This window comes from Cibotium barometz, chromosome 24, assembly GCF_041138505.1.
Source record: "Cibotium barometz isolate CiBa-2024 chromosome 24, ASM4113850v1, whole genome shotgun sequence".
NCBI classification, from domain to species: domain Eukaryota; kingdom Viridiplantae; phylum Streptophyta; class Polypodiopsida; order Cyatheales; family Cibotiaceae; genus Cibotium; species Cibotium barometz.
In genome coordinates, this window is record NC_141069.1 from 55,603,733 (window position 1) to 55,614,561 (window position 10,829).

Here is a 10,829-nt window from a genome sequence, read left to right on the forward strand (position 1 = left end):
AGAGAGATGAATAAGACATGGATGTAGAAGCATGCCATGATGCAAAAAAAGAAGAAGGATCACTCATCTTCTTACAATTGTGAACTTTTAGAGCTATCCCAAATAGTATTCCAGGTACATATGGCGTGGTAGAGGAATAAATAATTCTAACATTTGCAATATAAGATAAGCATCCATATATATTCTCATACTAATGAAGTAGCTTGTGAAATATAGGATGAGTACCTCACTGCTGTCACTTGAGAGATTGACCCCCTTATAGATACCTTGCCTACAAAGGGGTTTGAAGATAAATGGAGTACTGCTTTTTATAAAGATGAGCAAAAGTGGAGGCATGCTACTAGCCACCAAGATTACAAACCTTGCCCCCAAGGAGATGGTTTCTTTGAGTAAGAAACCTAGATGTCCTTCCCTTTTAGTCGTTTAGATAGGTAACAATGTAAATGGGTTTTGATATTGTGGTTTAATTTTGATGTTGTGTTGCAATCGATTAGTGCAAGTAAATTGGGATGACATACCAACTTATTTAGCAGAGGATATGTTATATAGCTTGGCATCCAGCTCACTATACCAAATGACCAAAAAGCTATGATTTTAGAAATCTTGATTGATGGAGATTCTTAGAGGCTTAAGGACTTGCAAATCCCAAAGAGTAAGTAATTTTTATTATTATTTTCTTTATATATAGAAAGCATTGTATCTTGTATTAATAAAACTTTCAATGGCAATGTAACAAATGCAAGTTTATTTAGAGATTGGCTAAGACAAGGAGTGATACGAAATTGGAGCACAAGGTGTGGCAATCCTTACAAATACAATTTCTAGATACATTTAAGGAATACATCTTTAATCTCAAGAGATTCTATTTTGGGAACTAATTTGAGGAAATGGTGGGGTCCCTAAAAAAATAAGACGTGGTAGCTTCACATCCTACTGTCATCAAAGCTACTAAGCGTGATGTATATAGAAATCTATAAATATCACTCACTACTTTTTTATGTTGTTGTATTCTTAACTTGAAAGGAAACAAATGTATGTAGACGGATTCGTAAGTGTCATGCCAAAAAATTATATTGCAGTTGTGCCAGGCATTGTAAATGAGTGGTGGGATCCAGGACATGAGAACACAATGTACACACAGCAACAAGTTCGAGAACTTTGAAGGGGTGCACAAGAGCCACTATTCCTTGACTTTCCAAGTGGAAAATTTCCTAGGAGCAAGAAGGAGATATGTACACTCAGACTTGTAAATTAAAGCAATCCAAGATGGTATGTACTATTTATCTACTCATACTTGTAATTAGATTTTTCAGTACACATCTAATATTATATTCTACTGATTTGTGATTTTAAATTGTGAAGACTCAAATTCTACATGACCAATCACATCTTAAAGCAAAGGGCAAAGAGCTTAAGGAAGATCAAGAGGATGATAAAGAGGACAAAGGAGATGATAATGTGATGAAGTGAGAGAAGATCCATGAATGAAGAGGAAGAAGCAAATGTAGGAGGGGAAGAAGATGACGAGGACGCTGAAATCGCATCATAGTAAAACGATAGTGATTCCAAGGATGACATTCGACCCATCGAGGCAACACCAAAAAATGAGGAAGCGGATCATGTTGCAACACAGATATGCCACTCTTGTAATCGTAATTGGTTACTTTCATTAATAAATAGTTGGACTACTAACTTACATGATTTGGTTTATGGGTGCAGATAAGCTTGGCTAAAGGTGAAGCACCAAATGCACCATTTTGACATAATAATCCACTTGACCTAGTAAATGTTGACACCAATCTTCTCCAAATGAATTTTCTAGGTATGATTTTACTGAATAGTAATGACAATGTAATGTATATGTGAAGTGAATGTACTTACAAAATGTATGCTTTGTAGGAGTGTCTCGTGGTACGATAAGTGCATCAGTCCTCGGCATTTCAAGTGTTTTGCAACATCATAGTGAAAGTTCCTCTACTGTTGTAGAAACCTCTATACTCACAGGCATATTAATCAATTATGCATCGCATGTATAATGACATGTAATTTATGTCTTTTATATCGTTCTTAACAAATTCTTCTCAACATGGTGTTGGTACAATAAGCACAGTAGTCCTCGGTGTTCCAAGTGTGTTGTAACATTAAAGTTTAAGTTCCTTTTGTTAACCCATTTCTAGGGTTAACAAGAGCTACTGCCATTATCTTACATCAAGGAGTCAAGGTAGATACATCAAAAGGTCATACATTCTCAAGATATGAAGGAATGGTGTCCAGATCTATAACTTGGACGAGCGCCCGTAATGGTCCAATGGAATACTAATGGAAATTTTTGCTTCAAGAGCGTGTGGTAGCAAGTTAGGATGAAGTCCCAAGTGATGTACTTCATGGATATATTATGAGAGTAGTCATTGTAATATTATGAGCGTGTGGTAGCAAGTTAGGATGAAGTCCCAAGTGATGTACTTCATGGATATATTATGAGAGTAGTCATTGTAATATTATTAGGCCTCTTATGACCGGCCAACCCCACAGTTTAAGTGAACACTTATGGCCATGTATATAAGTGAACACTTATGGCCAACCCCACAGTTTAAGTGAGTGTAAACACTTATGGCCATGTATATAAGTGAAAATATCTCATAATACAAAGACTCTCCCATTATGCAATTAAGTGTGGCTCTTACTAATGTCTCTCTTATGCATGATGCTAGTGTGTGTGTGTGAGTGAAGTGAGGTGAGAGGAGGGACGAGTGCATGTGGTGCAACATGGTAGTGTGACAACGCACACGCAAGAAGCTATGTCAAAAGTGCTACTCAAGGAGTAGTGGAGCTTGGAGACCTCAAGGGTTACAAGCTCGACCATCAGAAAGATCTCCACCCCACGACAGTTACAGTTCGCCAAGTAATCTTCTTGTTGGATGTGTTTTGACGAGGGTTTGGGTGAGCCATAACATTTTTGGCACTAATCTACGCATTACCCATTGCCCATTATCTTTAGTGATGGTTTACCATGAAAAAGATGTGGTTTTGATGGGTGAATTGTGTGTAAGGAATAGCTCTCTTTTTTTGTTTTATAAAGAATGCTTTTTTACTTAATTTTTAGCTTAAATCGTTGTTTTGTTGTTGTTGTTAACTTGGTTTTTAATGTTTCTTGGGCTTGCACATAGAGCGTATTAGGCTTTGTTTGCTTCCATTGCATCAAAAAATGCAATAGAATGCATTTTCAGTGATTTTTAGCTCTTCTTTTTTAGTTTAACATAGAGTGAAAATTGTTAATTTTTGCTTAATTTTTGTGTTTTTTGTTAGATTTATTTGCATAAGTGTGTTAGCAATCAATTAGGGTATCTTAATCTCTCAAAAACATTAAAAATTTCACAGAATAGACTAATCTTTCCTAATGGACTGGTTTTTCTTGTTTAGGAGCGATTAATCCACTCCAACAGTTAAACATTTCATAAATATGTTGTTTGGAGTCCATTTCGATCATGTAAGAGGTCGAAATTAGTGTTCGTGAGTGTTTTGATCTCTTTTACATAAAGAGAAGAGATTGAACTTAAGAGTTTAATTAATCTCTAATTATAGATTAATTTACTCATTAGTTGATGCACATAGCTTAGAAATTTCATGCTCTATCCAATGATATGCTCAAGGGTGTGAATTAATTAGTGATTAATGGTTAATTAGAGTTCTTAATTAGTCCAAAAGAAGGAAAGATTAGTGAAAGAGTTAATCTTTAATTAATTTCTAATCATATTTTTACACAACTCATTAGTGACTAACGAGCATTTGATGTAAAGATTCCAATGAGTTATTAACTTGTCCATTTTAGGGGTCATTTATGAAGGGTGTAAGGGACTGTCATAAAAGTGGACTTTTTTTATTTTCACTTACCTTTTTGGAAAAATGCCCATATCTTCCCAATTTAAAATTCATAAAATATTCCGTCCACACAAGAGAACTCGAATTTCTCTCTAGACTCCACAAAAAAAAAAAAAGCTTCATGACGTGAAATACCCTCCATGTCATGGCATGAGATCCGCTCCATTTCATAGCGTGAGATAGGTCCGTGAAAAAAAATGCATCACGGTGTGAAATACCCTCCATTTCAAGGTGTGAGGTCCGTGAAATTTTTTTTTTTAAGAGTATAAAAAATAGCCTTGTTTGGAGGCCCGTATCTCCTAAACCATGAGGCTAATAGCCTCAAAATTCAACCCAAAAATCGAGGTAAAAAATGAGCTTAAAAGCACTAAAAATTACCCAAAATAGCCCATAAAAAATCATGTACCATATTCGGACTACTTTTTTAGTGTCTAAACGATAAAATCATGAAAAAGTGAGATAAAGTTGTAATACTCCAAAAATACTACAAAACTCTCATACAGCGTTTTTCCAAATTCCTTTTGTGAAACACGTCAAAAAACAAGTTGCAAAAAAAAGAAAAATCATTCTGGAATTTTTTTCAATCTTGAGACAGTGATGGAAAATAGGTTTTGAGACCTCTTCTATCGGAGATGCTACTAGCATGCACTTTTTCTAAAAAAGTTTATCCTAAGAGGGTGTTTACATGCACTTTTGAGACCTTGTCATTCATTAGAGACACCAGTGGCACACACGTTTTTCGAAAAAAATATCTAAGGTTTACATGCGCTTAGTGCCTAAGCAAATTATGGTAAACGCACCCTCGTTTGACCCAGAGAAAGGTGCTCCAAGCCTCCTAAGGTTGTAATAATGGACTGTAAGAAAACCTAAAAAAGTAAAAAAAAAAACCACGTGTGCACTTGCTAATTAAGGAGAAATTGGCAACATCAAGATATGGCAACGATAGAGGGATTACACCCAAACGGAACCCAATGGTGACTGAAATCTTCGAGCCATTGAGGTCCATGCCCCAAATGCACCTCCTAATGCCATTTGCCATGCCGACAACAAGCGTGTCATCGAGTTTTACATCCCCTGCCACATCAATCCCTCTGGGATTTGATCCCTTACCTAGCACTACCACAAGTCCTAAACCTTTAAAGGTGCTAGGTACCAACCCGTTTTGCAACTCCTAAATGCCCAAATCTTGGACATATTCACTAATCTAGGAAGAGGGGTTGCCCAAGGACTAAATAAGGTCTTAACCACAAGAGCACCCACACAAGACCTCAATGACTCATCCAAAAACATGGCCGTAGTGATTTCCAAAATCATGGGCAAGCACGATGGAATCACTGATCTTGTTCAATTCATGCAAACGTTTAAACAAAGATGTGAAGCCTTTGGAAATCCAAACTACTGGTTCATCACATTGATGCCTGCGATTAAGGTGAATTTTAGGACCTTGAAAACAACCTTCATCCACGGCTTTTCAAGACAAGTTATCGGTGGAGTATAGCAAGAGAACTCTAATTTGATTGAGCGAACACAAAACGAAACCATTAGAGATTTTATCCTATGGATAAAAATCTTGAACTCATGATGTGAGCCATGGGAGAAACTAAACTATGCTCAATTGAAGAGATGTTTCATGATGGACATAACGAAAAACAGCTTACATAACTTGATCATTGTATAGCCAATCCAAAAACATTCGATCAATGCTGTAAAGAAGCAAAACATTTAGATGACAACATGATGGAGGATGATCATGATATGAGATGTTACTTATCTAAACCCAGTGAAGCAAAGGCTAAAGAAAATTTGATCTCGGAATTATCATTCCGTGAATTATACACAGCTTTGCTTAAATGCTTTGAACCAAAATATCCAAGAGAGAATGAACTCTCTCAATCACGACAAAACGTCCTTGATGCCTCTCAAAGTAGTGGACCTAATGCCTTGTGTTCATTGCCACCACTACCACCCCAATCCCCAATGTGCGTACCCTAATCCTGTCTTTCAAGTCTGCAAACATTGCAAAACTTTGGATCACGACACATCTCAATGTCCTAATTCGCCTACAGTTACATCAATACTACAACTATCCTTGCCTTTAAAAAAAACAGTCCAAAGGATAGAAACTGCTCAGGAAGCAGTTAAGCAAACACTTCAGTGTTTCTATTATCATGGACTGCACAAAGTGGCAGACTACACAATTTGGAATACTTCCATTCCCACAATCACTGACACTTTGCAACCCACATGTAAACGATGTGGCATCAATCACATATTCCAAGATTCCCAATGCGAGTTGCTTTAATGCAACCTGTCTCATAGAGTACAACTCTTAACATTTTGAGTGTGCAAAATGGGTAATTTTCCACGGTACCCTTGAATGTGCTTACACGCTTGCAAGCCAAGGGATGAGAATTAGTCAAAAATAATGCAAAAGAACACACTTATAAATGAATAGAAGAGCATGTTTTCAAATAGAAACCAAAAGAGGGTGCAAAACCTTCTAAACCCACAAAAAACAAGGGCCAACAAACTGTCGAAACTAAGGCTAAAATAAAGGACAAGGGAAAGGAGCCTATGAAACACCTAAACCCAAAAGAGCCAAAAGCTACACATGTTGTAAATGCATCCACCTCAAAGGCTACCTTTGAAACCACAAAACCCACATGTACGCAACACATGATACAAAAGTCCAAAAGAAAGTTTGTTCTTGTCACATGGGCAAACATAATGAAAACCTAATGATCCAAGAAAATTCAGAAGATGAAACAAGTTCTAGTATGTTAGTGAGGACGAAACAAGTTCTGACTCGTCACTCAGTGCACCTCATAGTCCAATCAAGAAACTAGAACCCGCCCAACCATCCCAAATTGAAAATCATGATCACATGACGTATGAGGAACGCAAAATGCAAGCTTAAGAGAGCATGCTTAGCATTGTTGAGTGTTATACAAGATCACCAGTTGTGATTGAACCTCGTAATGTCAAACCTAAAAAAGCAACCAAAATACAAAACTTGGAGGAGTATCGCTTCCCCTTTCAAAAGGAAGATGTACTCTCTACAGAAATGAACTCATCAAACCAAGAAGAGTCATCAGAGGAAGATTGCACAAATGATGTAATTGAAAAAAAGTGTGACGAATTTGATGAATCGCTTATGAAATTTAAGCAGTCTCTTAAATCCTCATTTGGAGGAGTGCTCTTCTTTCAAGGTGAGGTTAACATAGCTTCATCCCTTGCACCTTTAAAGGCTAACCAGTCATATACCAAGATCTCAAGAGCTATATAGAATAGGACTGTAGCATTCACTCATAAGTTTCCAAATAGACCTCAGTGTACACATTGGGCACTGTTGAAAAAACTGAGAGCCAAGAAGAGAATGAAAGTAAATGGGAATATGAACCCAAAACAGGAACTGAAGCTAAAGCAAAAACTAAAACTTCCATGGTTCCACTTGAGGATTCTATCATGGTATGGTAAGATTTCCCTATGGGAAATAAGGTTGAGCACAAGCATGCATTGATTAGCCCTCAAGCAAAGCCACAACCTTGTGACAATAGACACTCGGATGTATCATTGGTCCAACCTCCTGCAATCATCCCTAAAGGAAATTCTTTTGCAAGATAGGTGCAAATGGAGAAAACATTGAAGTTCCAGGTTGCTTCAGCTATGCTACTCAAACAACAATCGATCAAATTATGGAATTTGAATTCCATGCAGCCTTAGATTCCCTTAAAGATGGTGTCATCATTGGTGGAACTTGGGCACGTGACTTATGGTATTCACTTGAATCCATGAAAACGGTCACCTTGAACACTCCTACAGACATTGTGAAATTTCTCTTACAGGAGGAAGAGATCTTAGAGGAGCTAGAACTCCCAACATATCTTACTCTTAGAATATCCCACGAGTTATGGTTGGATTTGAACTTTGCAATAAAATTAACACAATCCAAGCATAGCTTTATCCACAACGAGAACACAATCTCATAACCCTCGAGTTATGGGATTTGTTAGGTCAACCAACACTAACAGCTCATCTTGAAAGAATTCCATTCACAAAAGACATGAACATGCCATGTTTGGGGTACTTTGAACAAACAATGTATATAGAGTCTAACCCCCATACTTTGAGTTTTTTGTGGTTTAGTATGTGTTAGAAGAGGATTTGATCTTGGGGCATAAATGGACTATTATTGCCCAAGCACCACTATGCTTTGCTAGTGATAGGACATGCTCAAAAGCCTCAACATCAGTAGCCCCACCACTCCACAAGAGACTCAAGCCTCGTCATCAACGCCCATGAGTCTCAAACCTGTAGCCTTAGTGGCAAACAATGTGAACGAGGATAATAATTCTTCCACTTGATCCAAAAAGAAAACTCCACTCCACGATAGCTAAAATCAAGGTATCTTAATGGTTTCAAAATGTGGGTGGAAAAGCAACCACTTGTAGCTCAAGGCTACTACAAAGGTGCCAATCCAATTCGGTTGCCTCGATAATCAAAGCCTCTTCCTCAATGCAAAACTCAAAGGCCAAGAAGAATAAAAGTACCCCGTAACATCATCCACAAAAGCCTAGTGAGTTCCTCAAAGAACTCCAGCCATTCAACAAGTGTGGGCACCAAAAAGAACACTGTAAACAAAAGGGTACTACCAAAGTAATACCAAAGCTTGGATTCCCCCCAGCACATCAAGAAGTCACTAAACCTGCACAAAGAAAGAAACCTCAGCACCAAAAGCATCAGCCACCAATTCATAATGTTCATCAAATGGATGCCTGTTCATGTGCTTCAAGAACAAGGATATTATGATGGAAATCCCATCATAATGTAGCTGAGATCAAACAAACTGAAGAAAGCCTCACCATCGACTTCAATTCCAAGGACTTCACCTAAAGTTCAATAAGAATGGAGGCCCAAGCAACACCAAGCAAGCCACTCAACCCCTCTCATACATACAACACATACACAAGAGCTTGTGTGCTCAGTCAACACCAATGGCAACCAACCAGAAGCTGTACCTACCGCTTCGACAATACTTGAGCCACAAATTCAAGAATCAATCCCCACGTCTGCAATCGAAAACTTATGAGCGCATCAAGGACAAACTCACAATGCTCTTTTCACCCCTCTAGAGGATGAGAATCCTGAGTGCAAAAGTTATGCGGCAGACGTAAGAACCTTTTCTCTCAAAAAGGAGAGTAGCCACAAGAAACTCCCAACAATCTTCAATAGTTAATACATTTTTGTTAGCTTACTATTCTTTTGGCTAAGTTAGTGTAGTAGGCTGATCCATGAGTACATATCCATACTCTTGCACTTGAGGACATTTGTACTAGAGCCTCACCATCCAAAAATTTCCAAGTACATCTCTGGATGGGGGACCCATGGTGGACGAAAGCCTGGTCAATGGTACAACCCATCACCTAGAATTTTTCTTCAAATTGCAAACCTCTCCAAATGAAAACTAGAGTCTTCACAATACATTGATATCTATTCCTTAGTAAAGATAGAAATGATAAACTCACAAGTCTCCCTAATTCTTTCATGCAACAAGCAGCACCTCAATAAGAGTCTATTTGACTCATTTCATGTACTTCATGTATATCTACTTCATAGAATACTTAAATATACATAAAAGCATAAAAAATCACATGGAAAGAAGCATGCAAGAACAGGTCCTACTCAACAATATTTGACAAGAATCTTGCCACACAAAAAGGGACATCATCGAAGGCCAAATTCTTCAAGTGATAAATGTCACTTTAATGAATTAGATGAGGAATTGAGAATCACAATCTCATTCTAATGATTTTGTCTACATTCCTCTGGATCCTTCTTTCTCTTCTCCCCCATTATTAACATCTCTTAGTTTTCCAACTAACACAAATAATATGCAACTCTGCTTATGATTGCCAAAAACAAAGTGAGCAAAAAATATACCCACAAAAAATGTTCACAAAATAATAAAAATGCAATCACTAAAAAAAAATCCACACCCCAGTTAGGAATGCCCACTAATCACTAACCTTCTCATTTAATAACTAGCCTTTCTTATTCTTTCCATAGGAACAAGGACCATTGTGAATGTCACTCAACCTCAAAAGCCATCATCATCAAAGCTTGTCAATTCTCCCCACACAATGGTCTTCAACGTAATCATGAGGACGCGATTGACATCGGGAAGGGAGGAATGTTAACTCATTTCTAGGGTTAACAAGAGCTACTGCCATTACATTAAGGAGTCAAGATAGACACACCAAAAGATCATACATTCAAGATATGAATCAACGGTGTCCAAATCTATAACTTGGACACGGGCGCTCGTAAAATGGTCCGACGGAATACTTATGGTGATTTTTGCTTCAAGAGCATGTGGTAGCAAGTTAGGATGAAGTCCCAAGTGATGTACTTCATGGATATATTATGAGAGTAGTCATTGTAATAGCATTAGGCCTCTTATATGAGCCTAAAGTGCCCGGCCATGTATATAAGTGAAAATCTCTCATAATACAAAGACTCTCCCATTATGCAATTGAGTGTGGCTCTTGCTAATATCTCTATAATGCATGCTAGTGAGTGTGCGTGATTGAAGTGAGGTGAGAGGAGGGACGAGTGCACATGGTGCAATGCAGCGGTGTGACAATGCACGTGAGAGGCTACACCGAAAATGCTACTCAAGGAGTAGTGCAACTTGGAGACCTCAAGGGTTACAAGCTCGACCATCGGAAAGATCCCCACATGACAATTGTTGTGGTTCACTAGGTAATCTTCTTGTTGGATGTGTTTGGGATGAGGGTTTGGGCGAGCCATAACATTCCTCTACTATTCATAGAAACCTCTATGCTCACAGGTACATCACATGTATAATGACATTTAATGTGTGTCTTTTATATCGTTCTTAACAAACTCTTCTCAACATGGTGTAGTAGTAGATACTTTTACGAAGGTAG